Genomic DNA, 11,620 nt, shown 5'->3' with positions numbered 1-11,620 from the left:
CATAAACCCCACCCACGGAAAAACATCCAAGTCTATATTGTAACTGTAACAACACATGCTGCCAAGGCAATAGAAAGGTTGGCATAACAATTGAGCACTACTTGCCAAAGTGCAGCTATGAATAATTACTTGACTCTTCAAGGTGACATTTGGGATCGAGTGTATAGGTGTAGAGCGGGCACCCAGGAAAATCGGGGGTGACGCCGGGACGGTGAAGGGCCTGGAGAGACAGGACGCCAGCACGCCAGCACGCCAGTCGCATCCTCATCCCTCAAAAGCATGCACCCGTCGTCCCGCTTCCTCGGTTCCCCCTCCCCTCCCCCCTCCACCATCTCCTCCTTCCCTTCCTCCGCTGACAAGATAAGCCCAGCATGTGTGCGTGTCTCCGCTGGAGCTGAACAAAGCCAACAGCAGGGCAATGATGTTGATCTGACGCTCCTGGCGCTCCGAGGCCACACTGACAAGGGCTGATCTGGACAAGGACTGGACTGGGTTGGACAAGGACTGGACTGGGCTGGGGGCTGGGCATGCAGGTGCAGGTGGCGGACGACTGGAGGGCCGTCGGCAGAGAAACGGATTGATTCAGCCATCCGGAGAGATCGCCGCAGTAGCTGTGATGAGTGTGTGTATGCATCGCACGTGTGTGTGTGTGTGTGTGTGTGTGTGTGTGGTCAATGCGGGGGCAGGACACATCAGTCATGCATTGTTCCCTCTGTGTTATAACGCGGGGGAAGGTTGTGCAGTTTAGTGATGATTTATGTGTAAGCACAGTAATCACACAAAGAGGGCTAATTATAATCTCCAATCACCAATCACTGTGAGCAGGAGTCTCATTCATTAGGCCATTACAGGTTCTGTTAAGTACGTGTCATTTTTTTGGCCCCCTGGATGAAAGACGCATATGTTTTGTAGGATGTTATAACATGCATGCATTTGTCTTGTGAACAACATTATATAATATTGATCAGTGGAGATCTTTTGACAGAAACAACACAGACACTTGAAACTGTATGTTCATCCAATGATGCGACTGCATAGACAATCCATGGGCGGATGAAACTCAAGGGCATCTGTACCATTCTGCATATTCTACCCTTCACGGCGGTTTATTTGACATCTTTAAGGCTGCTACTCTCACAATGCTTATAATCAACTAGATGTACCGCATAGCGGTACAAAATATGACCGCCGCTCAGTCCTGTACAGCCGTTCCGCGAAAATAAATCACACATTTTTCTCCATATTTTACTCCATCCCCCACTCTTGAAACTTTTGTGTATGCTTTTTTGGCATGCCCGAGTGTGTGCCTACTGGTGCTGAAAAGGTGAATAGATTGTAGAATAGCCAAAGAAGATGTAGCATTGTTATAAAACCTTTAAAATCTCTAAACAATCACAAGTAGGGCAGTTCATCACAGTTCATCCATTGCAACTGGACTGATGAAAGGTCACTTACACCTGTAGGCTACATTGTATTTGGGAAAAGCAAAAGGTATCAGCATAATGTTATTTATTTAGTTATTTATTTATTTATTGGTTTATTTATGAACAAAAACATCTCTGTCAGTTCCATGCCGTTTTCAACAGCTATCAAAAACAAAGGTCATTTTTGGATGGATTGATTTTTTGTGAATGTTTCTTCTTCTACATAAGATTTTAGTCATCTTTAGTTCATGTAATACTTTATTGTCAATGCACAAATTAAGTAACAGTAGTCTGAAACGTTATTGTTAATGCACAAATTAAGTAACAGTAGTCTGAAACGAAATGCTGTTTTACATCTAACCAGTGGTGCAAATAACTGGCATGTCCAAATGGGCCTTGATGAAATGCGTCGCTAGACTGTTCATACACATTTTAACGGGCCAAAGTTGAAGAGCTGTTGTCCGTTATTGTTCGTGCAAATATAGGCTGATTCATGTTCCCTTGCATTGTGTAACTGAGGTCCATGGCTAGTCTGGCTTTCACCAGACCAAGCTCAATCTTTTAAGAAATCAAAAAATAAATAGCGGGCAGATCAGGCTGGGTTCACCCAGCCTAGTCCATAGGCACCCAATATTGTTTAATTTTCCGATTGAGATATCCACGCTCTGGCTATTCTAAATGCAAAAATGCATCAGGGAGTTATGACAAAACTGTAACTAACAAACTAGATCCTAATAGAAAGGTGTTAGCTTCCCTAAGCTACAGGTAGGCTTATAAGGTAGGCCTATTTACAACATAAATTGTCAATAGGCTATGCTGGCGACTTACAGTATCAAGCGGACTTAAACTGCCATATCGTGGCGAAAAGTTGTAATAAAATGCACGCAGCTCCATGAGTTAAGGAAAGCGCGAATGAAGTAGCCACTTATAAATGGGACCCACTACACAGTAGCTTAGGTGTGTTGCTAAAGCAACCATAATGAAATGAAGGTGTCATTGTTTGGATACTTCACACACACGTGCTTTTTAATTTCACAGACTACAACTACCAAGCTGGAATCAAAGCACATCGATTCCCCTCTCACACCCTGCATGCACTTAAAACAAAATAAACAGGCGTCTCAGTCTCACGCATGTATAGGCAAAACTGTATCAGACCGGTGTAACGTTGGTAAATCTTCCATTGCACAGAATGAATGAATTTTGTAGCACGTGCAACAAATGACAGTCGAAAGATAGGCCTACAATTACAGTGCTGCTATCAATTTGCTTGGTATAACCGCATTTATAGTTTTCTACAAATGCAATCAATCAAATTGGCCTCCATCACTCAACCAACGCTAATGGTAACATTACCTAGGTCCTTATTGATATTATAAGATTAACATACCTGCAGTAAAAACCAAGCATGTCCGATAAACATCCTCAGATTTATTTCGGCTTCAAGAAGAAATGGGAATTACATTTCATGTGAACATCATCCTATCCTATCCTATCCTATCCTTATTAGACTTCTCTGGTAAACTACAGTCCTTTTAGGAAGCGTCCATTGTTTTTCCAACCCACTTTTAACGTCCAACAAAATTACGTCTCACTGCAACGATGCGCCATCTAGTGGACAAACGACTACTTATCGCCAATACTGGAAATGCAGCCATGATGATGATGATGAATATTTATTTTGGCTTTCTTTTAATCCTACTGAATTTGTATTTGGTAGCGAACCACACAGTTGTCCAATCAAAAGGTTTATTTGCTGGGAACGAGAGCTAAGACAGACCAAGACCAAGACACAGAACACAATGCAAACAGGGTAGGTCAAACACGCACACACACTACACATACAGGGGAGGACGCAGCCTCCCACACAAAAAGGATCACACACGAGGGAGAACTAAAAGGGAAACATGTTACAATAAAGACGCTAACATTACACACAAAACTAAGGAGAATAACGACATAAACCCCCCAAATGTTCGCTCTCGTATCCCAGGATCCCCTGCGCGGGAGAACGCGAACACTGTCTTTTTGCGCCGACGTTACATTATGTATATGCCGTTCTAATACCGATAGTATGTGGGTGCCTGTGTGTGTGTGCATGTGTATATGTGTGCACCGCCATCTACAGGCCAATGAGTTTACAGTCACTAAATGTACACATTTAGCCCCCCCATGGATGAAATTCTACGAAAGTTGGCATACCCCCAAAGAATGCCAGGTCAATCATACACATACAATTTGGTGCAGTTCTGAACATCTTAACTGAAGATAGGGGAGATTAAAGCAGAATAATATTGCATTTTCATTTTTTACCGGGGGGGTGCAAATCACAAATGAGTGATTATGGGCCAGATTGATGTGGGCTCTTCAGACCAACATACCATAAAAGATTATTCATCCTCAGTGCCACGGTTCAGGTAGTTATTTAGGAAAAACTGCTTTTTTTGTGGTTCGGGGGGCCCAGCACGGGGGCGGAGTGGCCCCCGGGGACGAAACAAAATTTTTCCGTAAAAGTCTAGTGGGGCTACATACCCACCAAATTTCATGTGCCCCGGTGGTTCGGTGTCCCGGGTATCGTTGACCAAAAATTCAGGAAGTAGATGACGGGAAAAAAAAAAAAAAAAAAAAGAACTTTGACAATCCCTATATGACCGCTTCGCTAGCTTTGCTAGCGGCGGTCATAATAAATTAAGCTGTCAAATGCATTAGTTGATGGATTACTAATTAATGCCAATGACAGCCATGTGTTCCATTATGAATTATGATTACAGTTTCTTTGGCTGACATGTTGATACATCAAGGACACACAAATGTTTTGCACACTGAATCTTCAATACCTTGATCCTTGGGAGATAATGTGCATGTGTGTGTCAGTCTGTGTGTGTGTGTGTGTGTGTGTGTGTGTGCATGTGGTGCCTGTCAGACTAGTCTTTCTAAACTGTGAAAACTGTGATGCATGTTATTTTTTGGTTCTTTCTAAATAGATCTGACCTCTTCCTGCATGACAAAGTGACATGCCTCTTCCACTCTCAGATGTGAGTCATTGCATGAAGATTGCTTTGTCAAAATGGCTGAGTTTTTGGAGGGAGGCAATTTGTTTGTGACGATTTTGCTTATCTATGCTCCCCTCCGCCTATCCATTTTCTTTTGTAATCAATGCATGGGCATATTTCTCCACATGAAGCCTTCTCTCTCCCTCTCTCTCTCTTTCTCTCTCTCTCTCTCCCTCTCTCTCTCTCCTTCTTCCTCGCTTGCATAAATACATTCCCTCCCCTGTTTCCTAGGTCTCATCTGTAGCAGGCAGCTTTTTTATTATGTATAGAGGGCTCTTAGCACAACACAATCAATTTCTTGGGGTGGCGAGAGAGAGAGTGAGCGAGAGATTGAGTGAGAAAGAGAGAGATGGAAAGAGAGGGAAAGAGAATATGACATTTGAATGGCAGAAAGGTCTGTGTTGAATAGCTCACTTGACAATTGGGGACCTTAATATACCTAGAGCCCTCAAGCTGTACACACACAAATAAACACGTGAACACACGACCAGGCTAACAAACAAGCGCACAAACAAACTATAAATAGCAAACTCATGTTGACTTATTGCACCCATCCATGGTATATTTCAGACAGGGGCGAGCGTGTCGGATAAATGCAAGGCATTTTTCATCCTCCACATTATCCCGGACACAAATCCCCACCACTCCCACCCCATTCATTCTCCCTATTGTAATAAATTTGGCCATTTTGCCGCCTTGACTGGGGCTACATAGAGCGCTTTGAGCCGAGGACAGTGAAAGGCAATTAGACAGTTGAATGTGACAGTAGGAATATTTGCACAGGGGCCCCTCTTGATGAGTGACGGTGACAGCTCTCCAAAGTGAGGCATTAATCTCTACTCCTTTCAAGAGCACGATTTAGAGTCCATCTCGGGTTTAATGCAGACAGTATGAGGCTCGTCTGTCACCACAAAGTGTAAGAGGAAGTTGCTCTTACTGTTGCTGTTGTTGTTATTGTCGACCCTGTTGTTATTATTGTTGTTGCTTGACTGAACTCAATACATTGAGTTGTTGGATTTCTAAAACCATCAACTATCAAGGCACAAGTTCATATTAAAAGCAGAGAATTCAGAATGGTAAAGACTGTTTGAGGAACACACATCTCTGATCTCCTGAGGATTTTGGGCTGGATGTTCAGATGGAAACCAGGGTATTCCAAGTATGTGGTAAGTTAACTCAGAGTAAGTGGTAAACCTCCTACAGTAAAACAAGAGCCCTATGGCATTGTTTTGTTAGGCGAATGAAGCCATACAGTTTTTCTATAAGGAGGTTTACCACTCTGAGTTAACATACCCAGGTTTGTCACTAAACCACTTACTTGGAATACCCCCCCAGTAAAGAGAGTGAAGTCTCTTGTAAAAGTGGTATATCAGTTCATCAAACTGGCAAATGGCCGCTGCAGGACTCTATAGCATTTAGATATTTCATGTCTGTTTGGAGATGGCAAATATAACCCTGCACATTCTCATTCATGTTTTTCTTTCTTTGCCTTTTTTCTTTGGTTGTTGCTTTGCTCCCTTTAGAGTTGCTTTATTCCCATATTCGTCTTCCTCTTCCCCAACTGCCTTTTGTTTTGAAACCACCCCATTAATTTAACAGCTAGTGCAGGACCATCTGTGACAAGCCCATAGGCATCACTCCGCCTTGATTTATGACTGCATGGCCCAAATCATAAAGCGGAGAAGCCGCACACAGGCACTGAGCTAGTCGCCGATCTCTCTCCTCCAATTTACACACGCCATGGGTAAATCATGGCCAGCCAAACAACGCCGAGTCAGTCTCGCTCGGCACCTCTCCCGCAAACCTTCATGAATCACATTATGGCAATGACGGCGAATGTCTCCACCTGTTTGTTTTAACCAGAGGTGCTGGAGGACTCGCCGCCCATGATGGATGAGCGGTGCATCTAAGGGGGTGATAACCGCTGATTGTGGTGTCAGAGCAGCAGGTGCAAGGTAATAGATTAAGACGGGTCACAAATGTGTGTCCCCCTCCCCCCACATCACCCCCCACACACACACCCCGTTACTGGAATGGGGGCCTTGAAACAAAATGAAGTCTGCTTAAAGACAACTCTCGGACAGCTTTGGTCAGTGGAGGAGATGGACTTGGAGCTGAAGTGTCTCACTGTGTGACATGAGCATTGAAGATGTGGAAATTGTAGTAAAATCCCAAGTGAGTCCTTGAGATTAATTCATTGTCCTTGAGTGCAAATGGATGTGTTTCAACTATATCAATGCACACTTTCAAGTTATTGACCATGTAATGACATTGTGCCACCAAAAATGCCACAGCCTGATACCGCAACTGCTTTGTCACATATTATACAAAACAATACATTTTATGTACATTTTCATTGCATCAGACTGTTTCCCTTGCTTGTATTATAATACATGTGTTATATAGTATTATATAACATGTATCATTATTACATAGATATATGTGTACACCACATACGTACAACACACAGCTCAGATGTATAGATAATCTATCATCTCTGCCCTTGGCATTTCTTTATAAAGGAGTTCAATTTAAGGAGTTAAAGTTTTATCGAAGGCACCATTCTCCCCTTATCTGAGCGACTTTTTATCTGTTGTTTTATCTGTTGTGCCCTACCCTGTCAGCAGCCAGTCAGAGGGGATGTCCATCTATATCCATCAGGATGAAAGAAGACCAGGAGTTTACTTTCACCATTATACACCACTTTCAGCGCCTCAACTCTGGCGTGGTGCTTTCTGCCCAGTGCCCTGGCTGAACCACAGTAAGGGTGCTAATATAATTGGCACGGTGCTGGGGATTGCAGGGGATAACTCTGGAACTCAGTGTCTGGACGGGGAATGACTGTATCTGACCTTTGTTACTAGGTGTGCACTGACACAGAGTTGGCTTCATTACTGTCCCTGCATGGCCAGTCTGCAATGGTGGAAAGTTGATTTTACAAGTAATGACTATGCTGGCAGATGCACCAAAATAATATCAAGTCGTCGAACGACCGCCTGTTATACAATTTATTTGCTAATCATCCCACCGTAGTGGTCCCAGAGCTCAAAAACATGATTTTGGAAGAAAAAAAATATCACATCAAATCAAAGCTACACATGAACTGTACAATTTTTTTAAAGGTGAATCACAGTCTTTCAGAAACATCTGTATTGATCCCATTTGTGCACTGAAAAGGCTAGTATTAAAAAAGTTTTTAAAAAAAAGAGACTCTGACCTTGACTTCTTAAAATTCGTATTACTTCTTGGAGTCTCTCCAGAGTCAGGTCAGAGAGGTTTGGGCCGGTGTCGGTCATGGCTCTGATGATAAATCTCAGTCGGAGTGCTCGGCAGTGTATGAATGAGCCGCTGCGCTGTCGCCTTGTTGTGAGGAAAGGGGGGAAATGCTGCAGTCAACCTTGAAATACTCTTCTCTGGGCATTGATGGGCACATTGAACGCACTTAGAAGAATGGGATTGGAAGGCGAGTTATTGTTCCTGCGGGCTCTGAAACAATACAATACCCTGAAAACAGTGTGCTGTTTAAGATGGTGTGTGAAGAGAGTTTCTCTCCTCTCTCTGATAGTAAATGGGCCTTTCACAGTCTTGTTTAAAATTCTGCCATTGATTTTCTTCTGCTTCATTGCCAAAAATGTCGGCGGTGCACAAGAGAAGTTTCATGAAAAATATAAGAGACTCATGAACTATGTAACTTGTATAGTCTGTAGAGAAGAAACGGTATAGACATATATGATTGGTCCTCCAAAGGGAAAGCTGCATTGATAGGTCTTTATGGGAACCCCCTATTAAAAAATAGGTCCAGTCACATAGGTCCAGGGGGTCCAGTCACACAGACACAAACCACGAGCCTACAGTGAGGTACGACATGTGCTCTCCTTATCCATTCCACCACTTATGTATATTTTTATATTTTTCTGCTGTGCTAAATACATCACCTCTTACAGTGTGAAATCGTATGATTGAGTGGATTTATGGAGCTCGAGGATTTCACAATGCAAGTGATTATGAGACAGAATATTCATGTGTGGAGCGCATAAGCACCATCTGTGACTCAGAGCTCATCTCAGGTGGAGACGTGGAGCCTTATTTGGAGGACTCGTGCTCAGAGAGAGCACCCCGAAACCCACTCCATCCGCTCCCCTCCCCACCTCCCCCACATCCGCCCACGGTTCAATAACAAATCAACTAGCCCCCTGGTTTGTTGTGTCTGGAATTCTGCATGAAAAGCCCAAAGGTCTGAGAATCATCTCGTCCGTCTGCTTTGGCTACACTGAAACATTCCTCGGATATGTGAGCTTGGATTACCATGTCAACGACTCCAGCTCATTTTCAACCGACGTGGGAACACTTGTCTGCATCCTGTTAATGGATACACAGGACAGGGACCCATTCAGTGGCTGCAATCAATAAGCCGTCTGCACAAGGTATCTCTATTGACTATTGTGTAATTGTTTGGTTACACCAAGACAAAAGCAACTTCCCATAATTTAAGACAAAAGAAATGGGTTACGCTGAGATAACATACTGGAACAACTGAAAGCCCCTGGCACTATGTCTCAAAGATCCTTCCTTCCATACAACTCCACACTGAATTTTAAATAGATATGACTGATAGTTATTCATTATTATTCATTAATTTATCCGAACTGTATGGTTGACAGGATTGCATGACATGCTTCTGACACATGTTTGCCAGCATCACCATTCATCCTTTACATAAATATTGTTTGCACTGATCTTTCATATGTCACAGCTGACACTGAGGCCACAGACGTTATACTGGCGGAAGAGTAGGTAACAGTATATCTTATATTTTTTATAGTTAATATAACACATTAAAGCTTTATGAGATCTCATTAAAGTCTCATTAAAAAGACAAGCATTCCTTCAAAATGTGAAGTGACATTTTGCAACCCCAGCTTGTGTTTTGCTGAATTCATTAATTCCTATGGCAGTGTGGGACCCAACCTCTTCCCCTAGTCGCTAGACTCACAAAGTATCTTGATTGGCACAGCACAAGAAATAATTTCTAAGCTGTCAGGTTGCACTACCTCTCTCTCTCTCTCTCTCTCTCTCTCTCTCTCTCCGATGAGTTGGGTAAGGCTGGTTTATGAACGTCCACATTTATGGTCAGCAGTTTTTTCGTTCAACTAAAAAAAGACCTGCAGCAAAATACATGAGAGGTAATCATTTTGTTTTTGTTCTTTTTTAAACATGCTGCTTTTCAAATAGAAAATCTTTGAGAAATAAATCACGGACCACCACACACACCACATGCATGAATCAGTCTGTCACAATCCACACGTTTGAAAATAAAAACAAAAATAAACTTCACATGAGCAGTGGTGTGTAGCACTCCAGATTTCTCTCCACTTGGCTATAGCATTCTCCCTTGGTGACCAAGCGTGCCCTGAACAGAAAAAAACACATCAATATGATGCGCTATGTGCAGTGCACTCTGTGCACTCACATATGCACTACGTGTTTACATCTCATAGAGAGCTCCACTCAGATTATAGAATGTGCAGTTTAGTCAGTGTGCACATTTTGCATACACATCTGCACATAGGCTACTACACCTTGTGATAACAGTGCTGTCATTTTGTAGATGTCAGACACTGACCACAAGTAATGGTGCATTGGTAGTCTGAATCTACATCCAACATCCAACTAGTGATTAGCATGCTCTATGCACTTACAGCATATTTAACTAAAGACAACAGCAAATTATCCTTCCGCCAGTGTGATTGGCACTGGGTCAAACAAATGTCAGCACTTGTTATATGTAACATCTTGTCCTGGTTGCTAAATAATTCATATTTCAGGTTAAATGTGCTTCAATTTCAGCTTGGACTCCTAAGCTTTTATGATATATATATCCCTCATATGAGCTAGGCCCTCATAAGACATGCAGAAGACTCATAGACATTCTCACACTGTAGTGGTTCTAATCCAAGTTCCTGTTTCTGTAGGTAGACCACACATATACTCTTGTCTTCCAATTAAGGCTTTCATTGTATGCATTTTAATGAACCTATCGGCTTGTCTGCAGCTCTTTAGACTACAAGTTCAAGAACAGTGTCAGTCAGAGAGTATTGATCTGATGCAGAGTGATCTACATGAGGATATAGATAGAGCCCAACATTTGAATGGGTCATTTCAAGCCAGCCATTATTAGACAATAGGAACTTGTGGGTTTGTATTTCATGGTGCCAACTCTGGGCACAGTGCTGCTCACCATTATGAAAAAGAACTACAGGAATCTTATAGTGTTTTGGGACAAAATATTATAGAAATCTTATAGGAATACTATATTTTGGGACATACTAAGTATTATAGTGTTGTGAGACATAATATAGAAGCATATAAGACTATAGGAGCTATAGAGGGTAAAGATATTATAAATGTATAAACATCATAGTATTATGCCCTGCCAGAACTACTATAGAAATGATCTAGTATTACTAGTTATTTTTGGTGAGGACAGGTAGCATATCCTGGAAGTGCTCTGGGCCTGATCTAGCGCATATCTATCAGCCGTTACCTTGGGTGGCTGTTTAATTTTACAAGCTTTAATAAAAGCAGAGCAGCGGTGCTACATAATGGAGGCTGATCTGACACAGCGTTCACATTCATATGCTGCCCCTGCAATATACATCTTGTTTATGGAACAGAGCACCCGCTAGCAGAGACCTTATTAGAGGCAAATTAGTGATACATGGAAAGGCCATTGAAAGGTTTTAAATTACTGCCATGCAGAACACGGCATGAAAACACTGACATAAGCAACACATGTATCAATACAGCACTCTGTGAGAAATGGCGGTTATATTAGGCTTGTGTAAAACTGCACATATAGCTAGACCTTAGAAAGATAATATAGGGGAGGTCATTTGAGAACAGAAAATTGTGCTAAATTGCTTCTGTATACTGCATGATCTCAGCAAAGCAGTCGCTTGATGGCAGCTGGATTTAAGCACGGAGATGAGAGAGTCATTTTAATCTCATTGCATCGATACAATCCTGTCACTTTCCTATGAATAGGCAGTGTGTGTGGGAGTGGACCAAACCTTAAAAAGCAGAGCTTGTTTGTCTGCAGTTTCTGAGGACAAAAACATTCTGCTTTGATAATATAATTGCAGG

This window comes from Alosa pseudoharengus, unplaced genomic scaffold, assembly GCF_046254945.1.
Source record: "Alosa pseudoharengus isolate Yale_2024_CS ecotype anadromous, Long Island Sound unplaced genomic scaffold, YU_APseudo_1.1 YU_APseudo_1.1_scf_22, whole genome shotgun sequence".
Classification (NCBI taxonomy): Eukaryota; Metazoa; Chordata; class Actinopteri; order Clupeiformes; family Clupeidae; genus Alosa; species Alosa pseudoharengus.
Note: the sequence above shows the minus strand (reverse complement) of the source record.